Source organism: Macrobrachium rosenbergii, chromosome 50 (assembly GCF_040412425.1).
Source record: "Macrobrachium rosenbergii isolate ZJJX-2024 chromosome 50, ASM4041242v1, whole genome shotgun sequence".
NCBI classification, from domain to species: domain Eukaryota; kingdom Metazoa; phylum Arthropoda; class Malacostraca; order Decapoda; family Palaemonidae; genus Macrobrachium; species Macrobrachium rosenbergii.
Window position 1 is genome coordinate 1,623,485 of NC_089790.1, and position 27,404 is coordinate 1,650,888.

The 27,404-nt window shown below is 37.9% G+C and overlaps 1 protein-coding gene across 3 annotated transcripts in view; it reads left to right on the forward strand.

Moving 5' to 3' along the window:
- The first annotated feature begins 10,691 nt into the window (after window positions 1-10,691).
- Window positions 10,692-27,404, forward strand: part of LOC136832487 (high affinity cGMP-specific 3',5'-cyclic phosphodiesterase 9A-like) — a 454,690-nt gene continuing 437,977 nt past the window's right edge. The window contains exon 1 of one of the 3 annotated variants that reach the window (XM_067093375.1): window positions 10,692-11,484. The gene's annotated coding sequence lies outside the window, so the exon portion shown is untranslated. The remainder of the gene's footprint in view (window positions 11,485-27,404) is intronic. The other 2 variants (XM_067093374.1, XM_067093373.1) reach the window with 2 other exon arrangements.

Genomic DNA, 27,404 nt, shown 5'->3' on the forward strand with positions numbered 1-27,404 from the left:
TTTAAGATCTGAGGGAGGGCAGAAAACTAAAAAGTGGGTATAAAGACATTTAAAAGTATTTCTTTGTCGTATTGCTTTATGGGATTCCGTCGGAAAGGAAGGGGTGATATTTTTGTATTAAAAGGTCCCGATGAGTGAACTCTCTCTCTCTCTCTCTGGGAATTCTGTTGACAAAAGTCAGTTTTTTCCTGATTTGATTTGCCAATGATTCATCGGTTATTGGCCTTATGTCTGTATTTTTGTGTACTATGTATAAATACATATATATGTATATACATATATATGAATATATATAAATGCATATATACATATACATGTGTATTTATATAAAACACACACATATATATATTCATATATTCTTTATGTATCAAGAACATACTTTTACTGTATGGTGTTGGATAACTCAAACATCGAGTTTTCCATAACACACAGCCGTATAGCAATGGAAAACCAGAATTTCATACTATATACCGTTGAACACAACCATTCAAAAATGTATGACATTCTAATGCAAAACCTTAATGCTCTTAAGGAACGGTGCCTCCCCGCCCCCCCACAAGAAAAAACAATAATATTATCTATGGTTACCTGTTATTATTCAGTGTCACAGTACATCACGCCGTGCATAGCAACGGTAGATAAAATTCTCTTCTAACTGCTCTTACTTATCAGATTAGTGACTGAACTTTCTACCGTTCGCCGTTACATGAGGGTACGATGGGTATTTAGGCTTCATTAGACCTCCACAACATTGTACACGGTTGTGGCGACTGTGTCTCCGTATCTTTATGCCGTATGGCGTCACAGGTCATTGTTCCGGCGTCTCCACCGAGGAAAGTAATGGCTGGACATTGTATGGTATGCTGTGGCATAAAGGACTGATGATACAATCTCGAATGGAATGCCGAGGTCTGCTCTCCGTGCGACGTGCACTTGTTTATGTACTGTCATCGATGCTTCTCTTACTTGTAGGTTGGTTTGATAGCCTTTCTCTCTCTCTCTCTCTCCCTCTCAACGCGTGCATATCGAGGTGGATTGGGTTGAATGGGTTGCTGAATTGAGTGGCAGGAGCGTCTCACCTGTACTGACAATCAATAGCCGTGTATGGCTAACACGCAGGCCATCATGCGTGCAGCCTCCGCGATGACCCCACAAGCTGCGTTACAGACTTCGAGTCAGTTCTCTTTCGTGGTCTTCGTCAACGGTTTTTCCTCCTCCTCCTCCTCCTCCTCCTCCTCCTCCTCCTCCTCGCGTTCCCCATTTGTTTTTATGTCCTCCCCTCTAATGGCGTCCTTCTATTCGTTCTCTGAGTCGCATTTCCTCCGTTTTTCTCATCTTCCTTCGCCTTGTCACCTCCCCTTTTCCATCTACTCGTACTCTTGCCCATCGCCCTTTTATTCATTATTCTCCTTTCTCCCGTTCCCTTTCTCTCATTCCATGTTCATTTCTGTTTAAATGCCTCTTTGCACGAACCTCCGAAAAACTTCTTCCCTCTTCGAAGCTACGAAATAAACGATTTTCCGTTAATATAATTGCGTCCCAGAACGTCACTCCCGTTTGTTTTTAACGGCTGAGTCCCCTCAAACATTTTGCACTCTTCCCGCTTCGTCCTATTCTGCTGTCGTCTCTCCCGGGTCGTTTTTCACTCCTGGAGTGCGTTGAAGCTCATCCTTCTCTCCTGTGGTCCCTTGCATCCGCTCATCCTTCTCTCGTAGGGTAATTCCTTTCGGCTCTTGAAATCTTTCGCCACTGGAAGGACCTACTTATTTCTCTGTAATAGAATCCTTAACTCACGCTTTTTTTTTATCACTCTCTTACTTCCAATCATCCCTTGCTCGTAGAATCCTTCTCTTTAAATCCTTCATCCTTGGAGGTCTCACTTCTTTTAATAATTTCATCCTTCCAATCCCCATTCACTCTTAGAATCCTCCTCTTTGAAACCCTTCATCCTTGGATACCTCACTTCTTTTAATAATTTCATCCTTCCTGTCATCATTCGCTCTTAGAATCCATCTCTTGAAACCCTTCATCCTTGGAGGTCTCACTTCTTTTAATCATCCCACAGTGGAGTCCTTCGTTCCATCTTCTAATCCTTACTTTGGAACCCCTCGCCTTTCCGTTCATCCTTTGCCCTTAGAGATCCTGCTCCCACCAATCCTTCTTCAGTGGAATCTTGCTTTTTAGAAGTCCTTCGTCAACGCTCATTTGTTTGTCTTGGAGTCTTCTCATCCTGCTCATCCTTATTCACGAGAGTCCTTTACTCGGCCTAATCCTTCATGAAATTCCAATGGAAATAATAGACCATTGAAAGCTGAAAGAAAGACCGTTGACTGAATTAAAATCTCTCTCTCTCTCTCTCTCTCTCTCTCTCTCTCTCTCTCTCTCTCTCTCTCTCTCTCTCTCAGGTGATAAGGTTAGCTTCGACGAACTTTTGGTAAAATTTACCGAAAAGGTGCAGGGATAGATAAAAGAAATGATTAGATAATGTAATGTGTGATCATCCCGTAATGTTAGTTTTATCTTTGGTCATGTAGAAGGGCAATTATCTGCGTGGTTACAGTACGCCGTGTGTGTGTGTATGTGTTTGTGTGTGTATGTGTATGTTGTATTAACCAAAATCATCACGCACTGTATTACTAATAAATGAAAAATTACATTGTTCATTTCTTGAAGAGTGCTTTAATGAGGCTAAATTATTCAAGTTAAACACTAGGCCTATATTTTAATTTAAAAAAGGCTATATTTTCTCTTTTTTATATAAAAGATAGTGTGTACTTTAGTTTAGACCAAAAAAGTTTACAGCTGCCGTAGAGCATATAGGCTGACTTATTAAAAAACTAACACAAAAACTAAAAAATAAGAGAGATAATACTCTGCATTCTTTCGAAATGCACATCATAAATATATACCAAGTACAGACAGGTCATACCAATAGAACACATTATTATTATTATTATTATTATTATGATATTATGATTAAGAATGACCATAGCATCTGTCATGTCCTTTTTTTCAGTTTGTCGTTAAAATCATACATAATTTGGAAGCATTTTCATTGCCTTTACGTAAAAAGAACTCACAATCTGAGCCTTAATTTGAGTAAGTTTCTTACGGTTTGAGAAGCAAATCGAACAGACATGGCCGACTTAAAAAATACCCCTTTGCAGTCTGTGAATTATACAGACGTGAATTATTCTTATATTGTTATATCAATTATAAAGATAATAATAAAGATGAGGTAATAATCACACGTTTGATAATTATTACAGAGCTATTACTGGATTACAGTACAGGCTTTTTTGTTTATGAAAGAAATCAGGAAACACTGAGGAAGAATCAGTCTGATTTTGTCAGCTACTATGTGAATTATTATTATTTAATTTATACGCTGAAAAAGGAAGATATTAACTCCAAAAAAAGGTCTATGGAAGCACATTTTCATTAAAAGTAGCAGGATCTGCTCATTTTGAAGGAATGGCGAGGAACTTTGAGGATAATAATGAAAAATGGCACCCAGGATGCTAGACCTACGCTGTAGTGGCACCGGATACCATATCAAGGCTTTTAGAATTTTCCAGCCTCCTCCCGAGAATGATTCGTTTTATTGGTAAGTTTCCAGTTATTTTACTTTAAATTGTTGCTATATGGTGGGAGATAGGCCTACGTACCGGGAAAATCCAACTCGTTTTTTGTTGTAGGCCTAGTTTAGTTAGCCACGTTGGGCGTAGGCCTAGGCTCTACATTGAAATAATGATCAAAATTGACTTTTACTGTCTCTATCTTATGTCTAGCGATTTATATTATTAGTTTATACATTTTACTCTCTCTCTGTTATGTCTAGCGATTTATATTATTAGTTTACGTCGTAATATTGGGTATAATGACTGAAAAGATGACGTTCGTGTAGGCCTATAGTCTCCACATTGACATTCTTCTTCTTTTAAAGTGCTTTTGAAATAACGGTGAAAATTAGCTTTTAAATTCTCACTCTGTTATGTCTAGCGATTTACATTATTACTTTACAACCTAATATTGGTTATAATGATTGAAAAGTACATCCTAACATTGGTTATAATGACTGAAATGTCGACGTATCCTTATTTAAGCCTTACGTCCGTGTAATAGCCTAGGCCTATAAGTCACACGTAGCCTACACGAGTCTAGGGTCTGCTTTTGGAAGCAATTAATTTGCGTCGATTTTTCGGCGGATAAGTTGGGCCTGGGGTCATTGTGCATAAGCTTTGGCAGATTGTAATCGTTTTTCACCGAAAATTGTAAATCAGTGATTGTTCCTTTAAATGAACAGCATAGGCTAACACATTAAAATCAGCTTTGACATTTAATTGAACAGATAAAGATGATTTGATGGTGTAGAATGGTACAGGACTCATCTGGGTGAAAATGGATAAGAATGTTTCATTTTTTAAGAATTTTGACTCTGGTTTTTCACGATTGCATTTTCTTAAATATTTCGCAGGTTTTTTTTTACAGGTAGCCTAAACGATTATTTTATTGGATAGGCCTATCACAGCCCATCCCTTATATCTTAAAATCAAGGGGGACTACAGCTGGGAACTGGTTTTTGGGTGGGGAATAAGTAAACTTGCGAGATAAAGAGGTGCGTCCTAACCTTACCTTCCATAACCTAACCTAACCTGACTTACTTGGGCCAGGGGATAAGGTTTGGGATGTAAGTGTAAATGGAAGCTATGTTTGAAAGTAACCTGTCCAACCTGTCCAGTGTCTTTGTTAGATTGATTTGGGTCATTAAGAGCACGGCTCTTGCTTATTAACCTATAAGGAGTTTTGATTTTGGTAACAAAAAAAAAAAATCCAGAAAATCTGTGCTCTTGTGACACATTCAACTAGTTTGAATTAGAATAACCTTTAGGTTTCAGTTTGAGTTGATTTTTACTGTTGAAAATGATATTTGAGTTAATTTTTACCCTTGAAAATGATATTTTAATCAACCTGTAAGGTTTCCCATGATTCAAGATAATGCAGTTTTTGAGTTAACTGTTAGACTTACATATGAACTTTAAAAATGGAATGTGGTTTAGGTGTTATGGTGGAGTCAGAGTTAACATAAGGTCTGGAATCTGAATAGCTCTTTAGGATGAGATTTCAGTTAATCTTCAAGTGAGAATATGAACACAGCTATAAATTCTTAATGTGAAAAAAAAAATCAGGCTAGAATCAGAGTTGCTTATTAAACTGGAATAGAATTTAACTTATAATCTGAGGTTAGTTAACCATTGGACTCGTTTAACTTTCAAGCTGGAAAAATGATTTCAGTTAATTACTTAAAATTGAGTGAACAGTTTTACTGAAAATCCAGCTGAATTTCATGGTTATGTAGGAGCTCAGCTAAGTTGTAATGTGAAGTGAGGACTAAAATTTTAAGCTAACCTTTCTACTAGAATTCTAGATACAATAATTATTTTAACAGAGTATTAGCTAACCTGTCATTTTGATTATGACTTAATTAAACTTTGGGCCTGCTATGCATTGGGTCTTCATCACACATAATAAAAAAAAATATCCAGGCATAAATTTGAGTTAGCTGGATTTGAAGACTGAAGCCTGTGTTATCTGAAAAAGCTGTAATTTTGATTTGAAGGTTACTGTGGTGTTTTGAGTGTATGGTTTACTTGAAATATAAGTTCATTTTTTTCTCATTTAAGTATATGACAACCTTTAGACCAGGGTGTACCATCTTTTGTTGTCGTTGAGTAAGATGTGATGTCGACAAACAAATCTTTCATGATTTTTGAAAAAGGTTTATGTAGGCTATATAATATATATAGTATGTATAGTATGTATGTGTATATATATATATATATATATATATATATATATATATATATATATATATATATATATATATATATATATATATATATATATATATATATATATATATATATATATATATATATATATAATATATATATATATATATATATATATATATATATATATATATATATATATATATATATATATATATATATATATATATATATATATATATATATATATATATATATATATATATATATATATATATATATATATATATTATACATATGTACATAAGTGTGTTTATTTCTAAGAGGGCATTGTGGCTATTACAATTACATATATGTATATATACATATTCTGTATAGCCTATATATTTATATATAGGCTATAGGCCTATACATACATTATATATATATATATATATATATATATATATATATATATATATATATATACACACACACACACACACACACACACACACACACACACACAGACACAAAGTGTATTCATTCTCTTATATCCTATTGCTTACTCTTTAATCTATGATTTGAAAGTTAACTGATGTTTTCCAATTTTAACTTTGCTGAAAGCACTGGTTGCTCAAACTAACTGCTGATTCCGTTTCATCATATTTTGCCTAGTGCATTGGGGACGTCAGATTATAAAAGCTTTCCTTCCTTATTCTATCATAAATCGGTTTTTTCTTTAAATTATAATGTGCAGAATGGGTGGAATAGAATTATATATTTTTTGTACTGTTGTGAAATTGGCAGTGAAAGCAGTGCTGATTTTTAAAAATGGAAGATTTAATTACCAGTATGCAGAGAGCTTTGTAAAGTAATAATATCATGAAGTAATCTAATTAATTCTCTGAATAGGTAATAATAGTAAAATGAAAAGTCCACAATATGTGGCTTTTCTTGAACATTGGCTGGGCTAAAATAATCTCTTGTTATAAATATTTTCCTTGAGAATAATGATTTATGATATTCATGTAGATTGAAAAATGCTCCCTTTAAAAACCGTATCCAGTTAGAATATTAAAAAATAAACGAAAAGACAACGCAGAGTCAGCTTAGCCTAAGAACAGTTCGATAATTCACACGAGGAGCTGCACTGTACATTACATCACGTGGAATGGCGTTATAAGGTCGAAAATGTAGCCCGTGTTTTTTGCCCTGATGGATGCTGGTACCACCTGATGCATAATAAGTACAGTAGGCTTGCATCTCACCTGTTAATCAAGTCTATTTTTCCATTCTCTGCTCTACTATGTAGTGGTATATTTACCGCAGTATGTTCGCAATTTTTACCTCGTTTACGAAGTTAAGGGCTATGCTTTAGGTTAGGTTATTTCTTTTATTGTATATTTGTCTCTTCGTCAGGAGAATTTCAGAAGAAGTTGTGGAGAGTTTTAGGAAATTTTGCCAAAGTTGGACGCGGAGACTGGCAGTAATTGATTAGTAATTAGGAGAGGTATGTAAGCAATGTGACTTTTGGGAATATGGGCCTTTTGTTGCCGGGGGGAGTGGGGAGTTTATGTACGGTCCCAGAACGACTGGTTCAGTACGTTATATTTTAATTTCGAATGCCCTTACGTATTTTACTTGAGATCACAGCATTGCTGTATCGCATTCATTTATGCTCAGGTTGACTGAACGGGGATCTTAATATGCAAATGTAGCCTGTGTGGGATATGAAGTGGAAATAACTTCTTGAAAGCAGGAGAGAAGAGGCAAGAAGGAAATTCATACTCGTATTGATGGTGTAAGCAACCTGACCCACATTACACCTAAGGTCCACAGAAGAAGAGAAACACTTGCATTTCTGATCTCCACAGAGTAGATTGTAGAGCGACATTGTTCTAGTGAAAAGAGTAATCATTCACGCAGGCCATGATGTCATATACGGGCTTTATGGCCTGGGGCCATTCACCTTTCACACACCCCTGACTTTGGCTGTCTGACCCCTTGAATAAAGTTTTAAGTTATTTTATGTTTGGTAAGAGAAACCGGGAGACTTTAAAGCTGTTATTGATAAATACGAGAGGGATAGAAAGAGGTACAATTTCATCTAGAGTAGATCTTTCCTAAATGTGATTTTATCTTCTTGATGCTCTCAGATTCATTGTTTCGATACTGTTAGTTTTGGAGAATCTGAACTGTCGATTGAGATTAAGTTTTTAAGAAGATTATTAGGAATGAGATGGCAGCATACAATTAGAAATGATGTAGGGGAAATTAAAGAAGTTCCATGTGGATGGGATGATGGTACAAGGGAAATGGTGATGGCTTAGACACGTCATTCAGGCAACCCTTGGTAGATGAGTACGTGGTTGGTTCAGCCTGGGTTCCTGTGGACACCAGGAGAGATGGAAGATCAGACTTACTTGGCTGAGAACTGTTAGTGGAGAGGCTGAAGTTGAGTGGAGATCTGTGGTAGTTAAAGCACAGTGATATAGCTATATATATATATATATATATATATATATATATATATATATATATATATATATATATGTGTGTGTGTGTGTGTGTGTGTGTGTGTGTGTGTGTGTGTGTGTGTGTGTGTGTGTGTGACTCTGTTACACTGCTTGTCTGTGTAATAACACTATGGTACTGGCATTACTTATGCAGAACAACGAAGCTGTCTTTCTCAGTGTCATCGACCAATTGAACGTCAACGTTTCTGTAAACGTTTTAAACGTTATTTCAGCTTAATGCACCAACACATCCGCTTATAATGTGCGTTATACAATGAACGTTTCACTAATCCAGAATAATCCACTGAGGATTATAAGACTAATAAGTAAGTATCTATTTAGGTATCTCATTTCCCTTCCAACCCCTTTTTTCCCTTATCAGTTCTTCATCTCCTCGTAGTCGTCATCCCCGCCTTTTGGTCGCCTGCTCTTCTTCCTCTTCTTCCTCCTCCTCTTTCTCCTCCCCTTCGCCCTTTCGTCGATCTCTGCCGCTTTTGTTTGTTCCCTATACGTGTTTGGAGACGTGCTCTATAGATCGGAGGATTCGTCGGGAGATAATCAGTGCACATAAAGTATTAATGAAGCTTTGCTTTTGGGAGATTTGCTCGTTCAGTTCCTCCTCCTGGTGAATGGACGCCCTCCTCTCCCTTCCTCCTCCCCCCTCCCCCTCCCCCCCAACACCCCACCGATGGTGGTTGTGGTGGAGTGCGTGTGTATGATGTTGACGGGAGATAGAGGAAAGAACACTTTAATGATTTTCGTCCATTTTGATATTTTAATTCCAGAACGCATTGAGATTTACACGTTCGTACGTAATCGTGGTTTTTAGGCAGAATATCTAAATGACGATAGAGGAAAATAGTACATCAGGTGATGTAATGCCCGTCTTGTGAATGCGGATTTAAGAATTGAACCTTGTTGAAAAATCGTTATATTTAGGCCTTATCTTAATTATTCCTTACAGTAGTTTTTTTCCGTCGTTGGTGAGTTAGGAATGCGATAATGTAACAGATGATTTTCCTTATTTATTTACATGGTTTATACACCACATGAGGAGCGTTTTTCACTTTTAATTGTAAAACATTTGTTTACAACTCTTACAGCCTGCGTTTAAGGGAAAACTCAAGTGGTAACTTTGGTGAAAATCATTGCTGGTGAATAGGTAGTGTTTCTCTCAGTACGGCTTGTAATACTGACATGTAAGGGTCATCTTGAAAGTATATTATAGACACCGCAAAGTCCATGTTTATTGTGAACTATAAGCGCTCACGACGTAAGTTATACAAGTCCACAAAAGTGACAGATTATTATATATTAAACAAGACGCAAGCTCATCTGTGAATTGCCATGTGGTAATGATTTCAGAGTCTGTTTGGGTCAAATAGCCTGCAGCAGTATTTTCAGCACAAGAAGACGGTTGCGCAATCCCGCATAACACTTTGTTACATACTATATCCAGCGTATGGTGAGGATCGGATCCGTTGAATACACCTGATGATTATAGTCTCTCTCTCTCTCTCTCTCTCTCTCTCTCTCTCTCTCTCTCTCTCTCTCCATTAAACCTACTATTGCAGTTTCATACACATGCATCAATTGTGCACATATGGTTTTGCGTCACGGGTCTATAGTAACTTTTGTATTCATCTCAAACTATACAGCGTGCGCCAATATACCGACATTTCAATTGAACATGTACGAGATATATTCGTTATCAGCAGCTAGTTAAAAACTGAATAACTATAGGCTATAGTGACTTGCCGTTCGATTCGGCTTGCCTGCTGCGTCAGAAAAAATTTGCAGCGGAAGTTACGCTAATTGTATCGTCCGGCATTCGTGAAATCTCGTCTACCCTGCAAAAACTACCTTCTCTTTCATCTGGTTTGCAACGTTATCGACGAAGCCGTTATGAGCAGAGGACGTGACGAGATAAGGGATGCTGACTCGATACGTTTTCCGCTGTCCTCCCTTCGGCCAGGTGAGGTGAGCAGCTCGCTAAATCATCATTGACCCGACAGCAGGTGAGACCGCGCTGGCGGGCGCAAGATCAAAGGTGAGGCTGCTGCAAGCGCCCGGCTGCATTTTAGCGCTTGTCTCGAGTGCTTATCGGCCATTTAGAAGCCGGATTCGCGATTCCGCGGCATTGTTTGGATTCCTATCTTCTCTGGGCGGGAGTTTGGGTATTCAACCGTTTCACGTTCGGGTTTTTGAATGAATGAACCTCTCAGCGCCGCCGTGAGAGATGAGCAAATCGATCGCCTGTGGAGGGAGAAATTCAGTATCCGCGAGGCTGGGTTGTTTACAAGAATAAAACTCGGTTTTTAACGTCGCTACGAAATGCTGTAAATTGCGACTGTTTGGGTAGGATCTCTTCATCAACAGAAAATAGCTCCTCGTTTTGAAATAACCGAGGACGTTGCCTGCTTTGCATATGGCGGACGGTCCGCCACGCCGAGAGGCCAGGCAGTTCCCCCTCTCGCGAGCGAGTGCATAGTTTTAGCACCTCTGGGAGGAGGACCGCTAGCGTGTGTGGCAGTGGCCCCCTAACCGGCAACCGGTGCCAGACCGACTCGGCCACTTAGTCGTTGAAGAGCATCGTTGCCGAACGGTGTTGTCGGGTGAACGTGCGTCCTGTACACACACACACAAAAACACACACACACATAATCTCAGCCAGTTTCCCCTGTGCAAGTCGGGAAAGGAGAAAAGAAAGTTAAAGAGATTTCTCTCGAGAAGTTACAGTAGATGATCCCTCGTGGAGGAAGTTTTGAGTTTCGCTAGGTGGCCATACAATTGTATGCGTATAAAAAAAGAAAAGTGTTGCACTCGCTCGGCTTCTCAATGAATAATCCCAGTTGAAAGAAAGAAAAAAAAGTAAATCTCTCACCATCCTTATTGCAAGTGACGTGTTGAGTGCCTCTGGGGTTTAGCGATGGTTACAAGCGTTTAGTAGCATCCCACAGAAAAGTAAAAAAAAAAAAAAAAAAAGTATAAGAGTATCAGAGGAAAAGGAATTTATTTTTTCTGAATCGTGTTTCGAAATTGTCAAAAAAGTTCCTGCTGTCGACGCGACTTTTCTGTATTTCTCTCTCTCTCTCTATATATCTCTCGCTGTCCACCAGTTTTATTTACTCAGAAGGAAGAAAAGGTGTTCAAGGTGTACGTCGGGTGAAGATCGTGGAAGGCCAACACTTGAGGTAAGTGCTAGCTCGAGTTGCACCTTCGAAAGGCTTGTACAGCATCGGGAACTTTCCGAGGAATGCCGAATCATCGGACGGGTTTTGTGATAAGTGAGATAAAGGTGTATTTATGTATATATATATATATATATATATATATATATATATATATATATATATATATATATATATATATATATATATATATATAAATATACATATGTCGCAATTGATGTTGATAATCCTCCATTCATAATGTGCGTATTTATATTTTCGTGATTAATTAACTTTTTTGTGTTCATGTTTATATAAAATTTCAGTCGAAGAGACAGACATCTCAAGCTAATGACTAATCTTGTGGTTTCACTCGTATGCATCTGAAGCATTTAAATTTCTGTTGATGCTTGATCCTTTTTAGAAGTGCATATTTGAACGTGCATCGGGGAAATTGGAAGTGACTGAATAACATGTTCATGGGAAGTATTACAGGTATCCATTTAGCCTAACTGGGGCTTTTCCCGGTACCTGTCAACATGATGAATATTCCTAAAATCTGCATCGACGGGAAATGTGATCGATACCCGTATTAATGGGAATTAGCCATACGTCCCATGAAGGGCAGTATCAATACTTTTTCGAATGGGAAATATTCCTTTTGTGTAACGGTTTTGATGGGAAGCCGTTCTGATATCTGTTTCGCCGAAATTGTCACGGCTCCCGATTTTGTTGCGGGAATTTTGTGACTTGGACATTTGCTGTTTGAGTGTTTCGTTCGTTTTGCAAAGTACCTTTTGACGGAAAATGTTACTGCTAGTGCACGTTTTCATACATAAGTGGCGTACCAGTACGGCATGTCATTTTAAGAAAGGGGGCTCATTTTGTATTTTGATTGGTCTTTTTAGTTACATACGTTTAGGTGGGACGTTTTGTTGCTGTATAAATTCCTCTTATATTTATTTACATAAAGATTTCTTTTATATTTATTTTTATGTGTTTGGCTGGAAAATCTGTTTGCCAATAAATTGTTTGCTTGCAGGCTTAATTTACCAGTAAACAGTTTCATAGGAAAAAGATATTAATGAGTGATGTATTTGGTGTAACTCTTATCTATATATATATTATATATATATATATATATATATATATATATATATATATATATATATATATATATATATATATATATATATGTATAGTAGTGACTTCTTTCAGTTGTTTATATCTAGTCCGTATTCTGGCACTGAATAATTTCAGAACTGCATATTCCAGTGATGAATATATTCGCCAATACGCATTTATGTGATAAAATTTTACTGGTACTTGTTTGACTAAAAATCTTTACTTAAGATCTACAAATACCGTTCTTTGCAGGGACGATTGCCCCGTATTTTGATGGGAAATAAAAGTACCAGAACCTAACTTTGGTGCACTCTATGATAGCATTAATTTGTAAAAGAAAACGTCGTAATTATTCAACACAGAAATGGTATTATATCAAGCTTGACAATATTTGTCTCTGTTCTTTTTTTTTCCGTCCCTTGGGCTAGTTACATAATTTCCTGTACTTCTCTTTCATTACTGTATATTGCCGGCATCCAAATGGGAACAGGTTCTTCGCACTGATCCTTTACCACTGTCTGCATTAATTGAATATCGTAAAAGCACCTGTCCCCATAATGCTCTCCCTGCCCCTTCAGGCTAGACTGTGCTCTCCCTGACCCTTCAGGCTAGACTGTGCTCCCCTGTCCTTCAGGCTAAGACTGCTCCCCCTTGACTCCCCTCAGGCTAGACTGTGCTCTCCCCCTTCAGGCTTGACTGTGCTCACCCTACCCTTCATGCTAGACTGTGCTCCACACCCCCTTCAGGCTAGACTGCGCCCCCCCTTCAGGCTAGACTGTGTTCTCCCCCTGCCCTTCAGGCTAGACTGTGCTCTTCCCCTACCCTTCAGGCTAGACTGTGCTCTCCCTACCCCTTCAGAATAGACTGTGCTCTCCCTACCCTTCAGGCTAGACTGATCCAGTTTCCCTTTTCTCCGTTTCGTTTCAAAGCCCCATTTAATCTCCTGTCTTCCATTTCCAAGATCAGAAGTAACTGTGTCTCCCTTCCTGTCGTGTTTGTGATTTCGACAAGTTGCAGTAATAGTGCCTGGCCTGGTTTATGTTTGTTTTCTTTAATAGCTTGTGGCGTCGTGACGTCAGCCGCTCGCTCATCTTTCTGCGCGTATTTATATTTGTTTGTAGTCTACCTATAATTAGGCTATATGTGTATGTCGTTCAATACTCATGCTTTTGTATGACTCGATCTCGTTCGTTCATTGCTCTCTCTCTCTCTCTCTCTCTCTCTCTCTCTCTCTCTCTCTCTCTCTCTCTCTCTCTCATTCATAACTGTTAGAAATCTTGCGATGTACATCTGATATGTATATCATTGCTTTATTGGGACGCTTATGTGTCGATAAATGTCAAATCTTGTTTTGTTTACTTTAGTTGTTTACACTCGTAACGTGGTACCAAATTTGTTATGGGAATGGTCTTTTAGATAGTTTATTGATGGTGTAAACGGTCTTTTACTATTATTATTATTATTATTATTATTATTATTATTATTATTATTATTATTATTATTATTATTATTATTCGAAGGAAATAGACCCTCTCTTAAACAGGTCTTATTAAAAAGGACGGCTGTATTATGCGAATATATCTTATACAGTATCTTTTCTATTTTCCTTATACTTCGCTTTTCAGGCTCAGCGATGTTGGTCAGCAACCTGGCCAATATTCATGTTGGAAAAAGGATAGTGTGTGGAACGCGGGAAGTCTTTTATTGAAATATATTCAGTCAGAAATCCTTGGGATCTTTCGTCGTCTGGATTCAGGTTCTACTTCAGGTTATTATTATTATTGTCAGGGTGAGCGGATAAAAATATTCAACAAACGCGAACTTCTGTCATTTCCTTTACACAGCTGAACCACTTTCTTTCAATTGAGCATCACTCTTACCTACAGAGTCAGGGATACCTAGTTATAATGTTATTGGTCCTTCAGCTGAACAAGATTGAATTAATTACTTGTCAATTGTCATTCCGTTTTTTCCCAGTCTGCTCTAGAAGGCAGAAACATCCTATATATATATATATATATATATATATATATATATATATATATATATATATATATATATATATATATATATATATATATATATATATATCTCCTGAGGAGTCACGTGATTTGGTTTTAGTGAGAATGTATGTTCGTCTCGCTTGACAGGTGTTCATTGTTCAAAACAGAGCGACAAAAAAACTTTTGAAATGACCAAAATCTTTCCGAAGAACTTTAAAAGTTAGTTGAGCTATTGCTGGCCTAAACGAGTACCCTTATTACATTACGTTTTATATAATAGGCATTCAGTGTGTTGTATGAGTCAGGTATTGAATAGCTTACATATCAATACGTAAATTTTTTTTTCTATCATACTATATTCTGGTTTAGAATTTCGAGTGCTGGTAATTAAATTATCGTGGATATTCCACATACGCTGACCATATCTCATTACGATCTGTAAAGTGAGCTATTTGATGTACGCATTCTTTCTGTGTTCGTGTTTATACGCACACACCACTTATTTGAACTGCGCGTAGACGCGTTCATTCACAAGGTGCTCTCTGGTCCATTATGTGAAATAGATATGCATTTTTTTTTACTCACGTTTTGTGAACTGTGCATCTCCCCCCCCCCTTTAGAGGGATAGCTACAGAAGATGTTACCTCCATTGAATGAGCTTAAAACACTGGGATGAGATTGCTAGCCCCATGTCTTGCCCAGTGAATTTTTTGGGGGCTTATGTGTTGAGGGCGTATGGCGGTCTCTGGACCAACCACTGACCAGATCTATTATTGCGTAACTTTTCCCTATCCCTTAGAAAGTGGTCTCCAGAAGACAAGCAAAAAATGCAGTTAAGTTTTCTGTACAGCGTATAATGCTGTATGAAGCCCTCAGCCGCGGCCCCTGAAACTCTCAGCCGCGGTCCATGAAGCTTTCAGCCACGGCCCGGTGGTTGCCTGTGTTGTTGACACTTATAGCTGTACTAGACGCACTATCATGGCTAACTTTAACATTAAGTAAAATAAAAACTACTGAGGCTAGAGGGCTGCAATTTGGTGTGTTTGATGATTGAAGGCTGGATGATCAACATACCAATTTGCAGCCCTCTAGCCTCAGTAGTTTTTAAGATCCTAGGGCACACATTATGTAATACACATATTTGCACATATACATAGCCTATATATATATATGTGTGTGTTTGTATTTGTATTACATAATGTGTGTGAACATATCTAGATATATGTGTATATATGTAAATGCAACTATATATATAGTATAACTATATATTATATATATATAAACAATACATACAATGGTGAACACACAGACACACACACACACACACACACACACACATATATATATATATATATATATATATATATATATATATATATATGATAAATTTTAAGATCAGTTTTGTACTTTGTATAACCATGAGTATGATAACAGAATCGTAATGTCATCCTCTTGTTGCGGACATGCCCAATCTTGACTTACTCAATTAGGAACCAACCTTATTAGTAACACGGAACCGGAACATAAAGGGCAAAGTCAATAAGTATCATTAATTAAGACTACTAGTTTAAATTTGTTACTTTCTCTTTCTATAACAATATTCGCCTATTTCCAACCTTCCTCTGTACTTCCTTACGTACTTGCAACGCAAGGATAATAATCTGGGCTGTCTCTGTTGCAACATAATCTTGGATGATAACATCTGTACCCTGATGACGTCTGTCGTTTCCTTGTATTGTTGTTTTGACGTCGCATTTAACTTTTTTTCATTTGTTTCTTCACGTTTGTTACGTCTCTCTCTTCCAGGAGAAACAACGGTCTGGTTCTCTGTAGACGTGTGTCACAGTAGCATAGGTTCCGCTTCGCTTATTTTTGCTTTATTTAAATCCTTGTTTCTCACTGATCATTTCCCTGGGAATCCGTAGATCGTATTTGTTCCACACAATCGCCTCCTGCACCCTAGATGCAGTTTTCCCGGGAAATTCCATAAGCATTGTTTGTATCGTATCCGCCAAGGTCTGAGGAATACTCACTGAGGTCACGTCGGCGTCTCCTTTCGTCACCTGAAGCGAAATCCCGTCTCGACAACGTTTTCTCCAGTCTTCGATGGATTCTACGAACGTTTTCTGGATTTCGTCGGGTTCGATCTTCCGGACGTTTTCTGCGCATGACTCAGGTCTCCGGAACGTTTTTGTTGCGTCGTGTAGAATGGGGCCGTGCGAACGTTTTATTATTTTTGAAGCCTTTCAAGTGAAGCGTCACGAACGTTTGTGCAGTCCTTGTATTGTGAGACCTTGAACGTATGCTGTATTTGTCCTCAACGATCCCCTTAACGTTTTTCTGCACCCTTTTGGTTAAAATTCCAGGACTTTTGAAACATCTTTTTAATGAGATCTTTAGAACGCTTCCTTCGTCTTTTCAGATGGGTCTTATGGAAACTCAGTGCATATGTTCTATAATCTTTTTTTTAGGTAACTTTAGGTCATTTTCTCCCGGGAGATTTTATGAACGTGTTTTAAATAGAATTCAGTGCAGAGGTTCGTAGTTTGTAAGCGGTGAAATCGACTGGATACCGTGCGAACTGTGGCTTAAAATGTGTTGTTTATGGCTGTAATTAAGATGTACATTAACATTATTAGTCGAATATTTAGCAAAACCCCGCTAACTTTAATATATCTCTTCCCAGACTATATTTCTGTGACTCGTTTTCAAATATGACGGGAGATCGCGTCAGTCGTTCTAAAACTTCATCTACATCTCAGTGGAAATATTTGTGTGACCTTTCTTAACATTTCGGCCAGAATTTTAGGAATTTTTTTTTTATTCGTGATTAGTAAGTTCCTCGAATATATTCTGCTTTTTATAGAAAGATCCCAGGAACGTGAGGTGTCATGATTGATTGGCATTACTGTTCAATTACAGCATGCGTATTTTGTGTGCAACGACCTTAGTATTTATTGTGACGTCTCATTCAAGGACTTTGGAATGTTTTAATCAACGTCTTTTGAGGTTTTTAAACCCGATTTTATTAAGATATATCGTGAAATCTTTCGGCGCGTTTTTCGTTGATTCCTATTTGCATTTTGTAGTTTTTACAAACGAGCACCTCAAACAGACATATATACAGGATATATTTTGTTCCTTGTCCACTTCCCAGTAATTTTTGGATATGATTGCTGCTGGAAGGTTTTGAGTACGAGAGAGAGAGAGAGAGAGAGAGAGAGAGAGAGAGAGAGAGAGAGAGAGAGAGAGAGAGAGATGTTCCTTGTTCACTTTTCAGTAATTTTAATTCCCCCTGGAAGGTTTTTTTTGATGTTCCTTGTTCACTTTTCAGTAATTTTTATAGGTTTTCATCGAGAGAGAGAGAGAGAGAGAGAGAGAGAGAGAGAGAGAGAGAGAGAGAGAGAGAGAGAGAGAGAGAGAATGTTCCTTGTTCACTTCCCAGTAATTTTTGGTTATAATTTCATCTGGAAGGTTTGAGTACGAGAGAGAGAGAGAGAGAGAGAGAGAGAGAGAGAGAGAGAGAGAGAGAGAGAGAGAGATGATGATGTTCCTTTTTCGCTTCTCAATAATTTTTGATATGATTTCCTCTGGAAGGTTTGAGTACTAGAGAGAGAGAGAGAGAGAGAGAGAGAGAGAGAGAGAGAGAGAGAGAGAGAGAAAATGTTCCTTGTTCACTTCCCACTAATCTTTGGATATGATTTCCTTGAAGAGAGAAGAGAGAGAGAGAGAGAGAGAGAGAGAGAGAGAGAGAGAGAGAGAGAGAGAGAGAGAGAGAGAGAGAGAGAGAGAGAGAATTAATGAGTTAAAAAGTTCATGACTAGTTGGGTAAATGTATAGATATGGAAATTAATCTATACCCACGTGTTTAATGGAGATATATATCTGCTTCTCATCGGGATTGAACCCAGGACTCTCAAGTGATTCTATTCCGGTGGCAAGTTATATATACGAGTGTATATATATATATATATATATATATATATATATATATATATATATATATATATATATATATATATATATATATATATATATACAAATTTCATTGAATTCTCTGGCTTTTGATTGTTGATCAACTTCTTATTAGTTTGACAGTAATTTCTGAAATCTTTTACGTTCTTCCAAATTCGGTTGATGGACAAAAAATCAAGATTAACTCTTTCTTCCATTTACTAAAAACACAATACCACAGCTGTTCCCTCACTCGTCGTGACGTCTTCAAAGTGTATAATCTGGACATAGAGTCTTGTTGTCTTGTTACAATGGATGATCAACAATCAAAAAGCCACAGAATTCAACGAAATTTGCATACAAGAAAAACTTTGCCCGAAAAGCATAAAAATGTATATATATATATATATATATATATATATATATATATATATATATATATGTGTGTGTGTGTGTGTGTGTGTGTGTGTGTGTGTTACCAAGACTGCTTTTGTAATTTTTACATCGCTACTCTATTATCACCAAGTATAACACCATAAGTTAGATCCAAATACAGTTTACGCAGTGCTGTTAATGACTCTCCTGGACAATTTTTTTATTCGATCGTTTTTGCTGCCTCGAATTCCACGAACGGTCTCTGTGTCCCAATTAGCGTGATCCCATGAATGGATTCTACAGTATTTTCGCGGAGAATCCATGAACGGCTCCCACACACAGGCCTTCGAAGCCCGTGAAAGATTTTTCTCAAGGGTCGAGCGAGATTCCTCGAATAGGTAGTCTTCATCTCGTCGATCCCGCGGACAGGTTGTACACACAGCGTTTCACGCAACAGTTTGGTTTCAGACTTAATGAAAAGCCCGAGCAGTGCATTCACTGTGATAACAAGAGCTGTTTGTTGTGGCATAATCACTGGCAAGTTTCTCGTGCAGATCCCATGAGTATTTTTTTTTTTGCGTGGTTTTACTCAGCTTTTTTTCTGTGTGAGAGCTTTGTGCAGAATTTTTTTATATAAAAAGGAGTTTTTCGCATGTTTCCTATGAATGTTTTGTGCATGTTTGATATTTTAGCTGATGACTGCATTTTGCAACCGATTCTGCATGTTGATGAATGTTATTGTCCACACATTGTTTTTGTGTCTGGGTGATTTTTAGGGCAGACTGTTTCTGCAACCTCTTTTATTCAGCACTGATGAAACTCTTGCATAATACTTCGCTGAACATTGCTTGTGAGCTCTGGTGAATGTTTTGGTAATATTTCTGTGAGCTCCAATGAATGTTTCATGCAACATTACGTCAGGAATATGTTTGCAAGTTATGGGTGAATTTTTATTTTCGTATTTCTTTTTCTTTATGTAGGCTGTCACCGTTTGTGATCAGCAGTCGAGAAGAGTTGTTTATTTTTCAGGTGATGCAAATGATTTTGTAGTTATTAATACCTAAGTTTTTTCAAACCCCATTATTTCAGTAACTTTTTTGCTCATAATTATGCTCATATCTCATACATTTATCATTCTGTGGGCTTGTCTTTGATTATAATATATTTATATATATATACCGTATATATTAGTCTTCATATTCTGTACAGTATATAATAATAATAATAATAATAATAATAATAATAATAATAATAATAATAATAATAATAATAATAATAATAATAATAATAATCTGTATCTCTCCCAGCACTCATCATATTCTTTTTTTGCAAGTTTATAAAGTATTTAAGTTTTTTCAAAACCGCCATTTTACAGACATTTTTGGTAGTGATATGGTAACTTTGATAACTTTTTGATATAATTAACTTCCGTCGCCGCCGGTGCCAAGGGTTCATTTTGCCTTTGAACCTTTTTTATTTTTATTTTGGAAGAACCTGCATAAAAAGGGAAGTAATGAAATAATTTTTTTTTTTTTGACTGAAGAATAACCGACAGTAGGTTCGAAAGCTTTAAAATAAATTTTGCACGAACCTTTGACAGTTATATTATTGTGGACCCTTTAGAACAAATAACTGCTCTGATATGAGGCCCCAGAGAGAAGGACAATCTGAAGAATATTGATTAGGGTATGTGTACTTGTGGAAAGATTAATGTCTGTGCTCTACTGAAAGAGAAAGTGTGGAGATTGCTCGATTAAATAAAGAAACTGATAGCGGTATGAGATGCATACTAGCTGAATCCTGAAATCACTGAAGACTCAGATAATCGAACATGAGTTTTTTTAAAGGGGGGGATGGTTGGTGGGCGGTGGGTGGGTGGGGATAAAGTCACAGGTGGGTCGGACAGTGACTAAGGGGCTGTATACTTCAAAAATAATAAAGCAATCGGCAAATGCTGCAGTTCATAGCGATAGCTAACCTTTTGTCATTCGTTCATTCATTGTTTCATCATTCATTCATTATGAGGATCGTGACGAGGATGGCAGGTGCATCCTTGCTAGGATTTTAAGGGAGGATGTACTAATTGATGCCAGTGGCATTTTTAGATTTCTGCAAAAGAAGACTATTGTGTCGGCTTTGTCTGTCCATCCGCCCTCAGATCTTAAAAACTACTGAGGCTGGAGGGCTGCAAATTGGTATGTTGGTCATCCACCCTCCAATCATCGAACATACCAAATTGCAGCCCTCTAACCTCAGTAGTTTTGATTTTATTTAAGGTTAAAGTTAGCCATAATACTGCATCTGGTAACGATATATGACAGGCCACCACCAGGCCGTGGTTAAAGATTCATGGGTCGCGGTTCATACAGCATTATATCAAGACCACCGAAAGATAGATCTATTTTCGGTGGCCTTGATTATACTCTGTACAGAAAACTCGATTGCGCAATTTTTACCTGTTAGATTTATTTCAGAAGTTGGTCTTCTCCAAATATTTAATTGATCTTGTTCAGTTGTTTTTCTGTGGCTTTAAACATTCACCCTTTGTTACACTTTAATAAGTGATATTGGGGTCAGTGATTTTGATGCTACGACTCCAGAGAACCTCAGATCAGTCAGTCAGTTAATGGAGTTTTTTAAAAGAAATCTGATGGTGGAAACCTCGGCTTTTGTAGGCTTAAGATTGGCTTCAGTAGACGTTGTAGCAAAAGGAAGACAACTGAAGCATTTAGAATGAACTGAGCAGGAAATATAAAGCATAGGATTGCTTTGTTTGCTCTGTGGTCTTTGAGAAGCCATTTGCCTGTGTCAGGTGGCTGAAAATAATTAAGTTACTCTATAAACAGAAGAGTTGGACATCGTTACAATGAAAGGTCAATTGTTGAAGGCAATAAATAATTACAGTAACACAAAACTGGCCGAGACAATAGACAGAGAAAGGCATTCACCTTCCCAGTGGCTTTTTTATTTGCTTCCACAAAGGATCGGTTACAAAGGACATGGAAAAAGCTGGCGAAATCAGGAGAGAGTTGGTGAATGGCGATGGGTTTGAAAATAAAATGAAAAGCGTCGAACGAGGATTACAAAATTGCTATTGCATCGGCTGAAAAAGGTGGCGCTGGCCTGGAAACTTAACAATTGAAACAGCAGATTTGTGAAGGTTGAATTTTATGCCTGTAAAATTTTTCTGTGGATGAGGGCGGTTTTAAGTATTCTGAGGCGGAATGAAGATTACACACGGCGCTGTTTTTGAAAGGGCGGGGAAGCTGGACTGGCCACGTATTGCGTGACGAAAAATCATCGGAAAGGGTGACTAGAAGATGGATAGAGGGATGGAGGAAGAAACATAGGTTAGAAGAGGGATCAGAATGCCTAAGCTTTAGGAATAATGTTTAAGGAAATAGAGAGAAAAGACGGGATAAAAGAGAGAGAAGAGAGAGAGAGAGATACTAAGACATTGCCGGAAGGTAGGATACAAAATAATTTTTCCTTTTATAACTATATGCTCTGAAAAGCCTTGCCAGTGAAATGGGCATATTCCTGTGTCTGCCATATTCTCTCTCTCTCTCTCTCTCTCTCTCTCTCTCTCTCTCTCTCTCTCTCTCTCTCTCTCTCTCTCAAAAGAAGATTCATAGAATAACCCAGATTATAGTGCAGCACGGGTTTTTATGTAAGGAGTTATATGCCGTCCTCATTCCTTTTGATGTAGTTAACTGAATGGAATTCCACTAGACCACTTATGCAAGGAGCTTCTTCTTTCCTGGATTTTCGTAACACGAGTTTTCAGCGGGTTCTTTTCTCAGTAAAACTCGCTCCGTTATTGATTTTTGTCTCCGTAAAACACCTTTCTTCTTCTTCTTCTTCTTTTTTATATATAACGGGTCCTCACTTCATCTAGCATTTTCTGCTAAGTAAAGGACGACAAGTCGAAGGGCCTGGCATTACGGTATATATATATAAAATGCCAGGCCCTTCGACTTGTCGTCCTTTACTCAGCAGACTGTGTGTGTGTGTGTGTGTGTGTAACAAATGTACAGAGTATATCAGAACTCATATACATGATAGAATCCCATGACCTTCCCTATGTATGATGCAGCCTACAATGATAAGCATAGAAACATGGCGACCTCACTGCCCCGTCTTAAATAAGGGTCAGTTGTCTGGTGTCTAAAATCGACGCCATGGCTGAGTGGTGCAGCATTCAGGTCACGTTTGCTAGTTCCCTGCAGTGTTCCCACCCTACCGCCCTCAAGTCCGCACGGCTGTAAATGATGACCACAGACTGCTGAGGTCAAGATAATGGCCGCAGTCTGCTGAGGTCAAGATAATGGTCGCAGCCTGCTGAGGTCAAGGAAACAGGAAGGCTCTTACGACCCTTCTCATATTGTTAGATGGTTTATGGTAAAAAATGCTCTCTCTCTCTCTCTCTCTCTCTCTCTCTCTCTCTCTCTCTCTCTCTCTCTCTCTATATATATATATATATATATATATATATATATATATATATATATATATATATATATATAGAGAGAGAGAGAGAGAGAGAGAGAGAGAGAGAGGTGGACCTATTATAATCATAATCGTGAACAAAATATCCCAAACTCTTCTTTCCACAAAAGCTTACGGTCCATTGAACAACCAACCCAATGCAACACACCAACGGACATTTAAACAGTCGAAGGAAGAACCTTACCCCTAGACAAGCAACCAAAACTAAACAGTCGCCTAAGAAACCACGACAGATGAAGCCTAGCTAAAAGCCTCGTGGCTTAGACACGCGAGTTTCCTGCTGGTGGTGACGAGCGACCCTTCTGAGTAGAGTTCTCTTAGGTTCTTCAAGACCCCTCTGCTCCTTAGCGCAACTGATGGATGCCTTAGCTCGCTAGAGTAACGAGGTTTGGTTCGGTGGTGTGGATAAGCTTACGAGGGAATTTAGTCGATTTTTTTTTTCAGGTTTAATTCTAAATGTTATGGTTGTGGGTAATTTGGTCAGAATTTTTTTTTTTTTATCAGCATTCATTATGAATATTGTGGTTTGGTTCGGTGGTGTGGATGAACTCACGAGATAATTCAGTCGATTTTTGTTTTCATTTTCAGGGTTAATTCTGAATGTTATGGTTGTGGGTAATTTGGTCAGATTTTTTCTTTATCAGCATTCATTATGATATTGTGGTTTGGTTCGGTGGTGTGGATGAACTCACGAGATAATTCAGTCGATTTTTGTTTTTATTTTCAGGGTTAATTCTGAATGTTATGGTTGTGGATAATTTGGTCAGATTTTTTTTTTATCAGCATTGATTATGAATATTGTGGTTTGGTTCGGTGGTGTGGATGAACTCAGGAGATAATTCAGTCGATTTTTTTTATTTTCAGTGTTAATTCTGAATGTTATGGTTGTGGGTAATTTGGTCTGAATGTTTTTTTTTAATCAGCATTGATTATGAATATTGTGGTTTGCTTCGGTGGTGTGGATGAACTCACGAGGGAATTTAGTCGATTTTTTTTTTATTTTCAGTGTTAATTCTGAATGTTATGGTTGTGGGGAATTTTAGTCAGATTTTTTTAATTTATCAGCATTGATTATGAATATTGTGGTTGTGGATTCTCTTTTCAATAGAAAGAACCACGCAAGTTATTAATTATGTAGGTATTGACATTATTCCCGTAATTTTGATAATAATAGTATCATATATAGGCTGCGTTATTCTCTCCCTTTCCCCCAAAATTCCTCAGACCGAAGCATTTTTTCCTCACCGTCGGCAGTGGGAGGCTGAATGGAATTAGACGAATGTTAGTTAATGCATTCTATGGTTGAAACTTTCTAAATGAGGTCCTTTGCTCATTGCTCTATAAAAGGGTACAAGAAATTATAACTGGTTTGGTATTCCTATCGCAGATTGGTAGTGCAGTGGTTAACTGCTTCCTGGAACGAATTTGTAGAAGGCATTTTTTTCTCATCTGTCCGTTTAAAAACCTTTTTCAGTAACGGAGACAAGAACTTGATGTTGAGTGATAACATCTGGATAACATTCTCCAGAACGTTAACATGGGAGATTGAATGCTCTGCAACATTGCAAACTATCTAGCCCATTATGTGAATGCTTTGCAACATTGCAAACTATCTAACCCATTATGTGAATGCTTTGCAACATTGCAAACCATCTAGCCATTATGTGGACTATTGCAAACTATCTAGCCCACTATGTGGATGCTTTTGCAACATTGCAAACTACCTAGCCCATTATGTGAATGCTTTGTAACATTGCAAACTACCTAGCCCATTATGTGGATGCTTTGCAACATTGCAAAGAATTTAGCCCACTATGTGAATGCTTTGCAACATTGCAAACTACCTAGCCCATTATGTGAATGCTTTGCAACATTGCAAACTATCTAGCCCATTATGTGAATGCTTTGCAACATTGCAAACTATCTAGCCCATTATGTGAATGCTTTGCAACGCTGCAAACCATCTAGCCCACTATGTGAATGCTTTGCAACATTGCAAAACTACCTAGCCCATTATGTGAATGCTTTGCAACATTGCAAACTATCTAGCCCATCATGTGAATGCTTTGCAACATTGCAAACTATCTAGCCCATTATGTGAATGCTTTGCGGTTAATTTCCATTGCCAGTCACAAGAGGGACTTGTAGGCTTTGTGGTTAATTTCCATTGCCAGTCACAAGAGGGACTTGTAGGCTTTGTGGTTAATTTCCATTGCCAGTCACAAGAGGGACTTGTAGGCTTTGCAGTTAATTTCCACTGCCAGTCACAATAGGGACTTGTAGGCTTTGCAGTTAAGTTCCATTGTCAGTCACAACAGTCACAATAGGGACTTGTAGGCTTTGCAGTTAAGTTCCATTGTCAGTCACAACAGTCACAAGAGGGACTTGTAGGCTTTGCAGTTAATTTCCATTGCCAGTCACAAGAGGGACTTGTAGGCTTTGCGGTTAATTTCCATTGCCAGTCACAAGAGGGACTTGTAGGCTTTGCAGTTAATTTCCACTGCCAGTCACAAGAGGGACTTGCAGGCTTTGCGGTTAATTTCCACTGCCAGTCACAAGAGGGACTTGTAGGCTTTGCAGTTAAGTTCCATTGCCAGTCACAAGAGGGACTTGTAGGCTTTGCGGTTAATTTCCATTGCCAGTCACAAGAGGGACTTGTGGGCTTTGCGGTTAATTTCCATTGCCAGTCACAATTGCGGTTAATTTCCACTGCCAGTCACAATAGGGACTTGTAGGCTTTGCAGTTAAGTTCCTTTCTTCACGATTTGTGGTGAGTTTCTCTGTAGCAGATTTAATTCCTTACTCGTTTGTAGTCATGTAATTGTTTGTTACTCTTATTCATATTGTTCTCCGGATCTTAATCTTCAATAATTCGGCGATATTATAATAAAAAATTGACACAATAAAACCATGATGGAAAACTAAATTGGACTTACGAAGATCTTTACATCCATTGTAAAATTTAAGTCTTCCATCTGCTTCTATACGATTTCTTCCATAAATTCTCTTCTAATAGGATTACTGCCCTTTGGGTTCTAGGTAATAAAATGTCCCATTTTTTTTATCTAATAATGACATCATAAGTAACACCTTAAGATCCTTTTTGACGAGTTTTTCGGTATCACTGAGAATTTTATGTTAAGAATGTTAGGACTGATTTGGTCTCTGCAAACTGGTGTCCCAAGATCAGTGGTCATCACTAGGCGCTGGTGAGAGACCTGTATCGAAACAGAAACTCAAGAACTGGTTAGAATCTACAACAAACTCATCAGAGATGCTTGCAGTGTAATCGCAGGAGCAGTTGACAATCATAACCTGTGTGGTTGAATTTTGTTTGGTTTGAATTTTTTTTCGCTTCCACGGCGTTGTTTTCGTTCCAAGGTCTCTGGACACCGGGGAGGAGGGAAGCTTTTACTGACTGACAGAGAAGCCTTAGTGCACACCAGGCACTGTTTAGACACGTCATGACTTGGGCGGTTGTTCGGCTTCATCTTTATGTTTGCATTAGTCTTATCCATTTTTTTTTTGGTGGCTTTTAACCCAGAATTTGTGAAAAAAAAGAAGGTCGTGTGATCTTCGAATTAATATTAATGAGGTTGCTTTTATGAAAGGGACTGCTTGTTTGAGCTAAAATGTCTATATTTTGTCCATCGGATAATGACGTCATTATTAACACTTGAAGGTCGTCCTTAAAAAGTTATTTTTGTATCGATGAGATTTTCAAGTTAAGGTTAATATTAGGACTGATTTGGTTCCTGCAAACTGGTGTCCCAGCTTTCGTCTATTGGAAGGAAGTAGAGAGTCAGAGAGAAACGGGGAAACGTGACCACAATAGAGGAGAAAAGAATGGGGCAGACCCACTTTGTTTTCATATTTTTATATCCGGCACTGATATAACTTTTCACTGGTCATTTTAAATTTATTGTTTGTTATAGACCTTTCATTCTCTGGGAATCCTGCATTGTAAATGTACGAGGT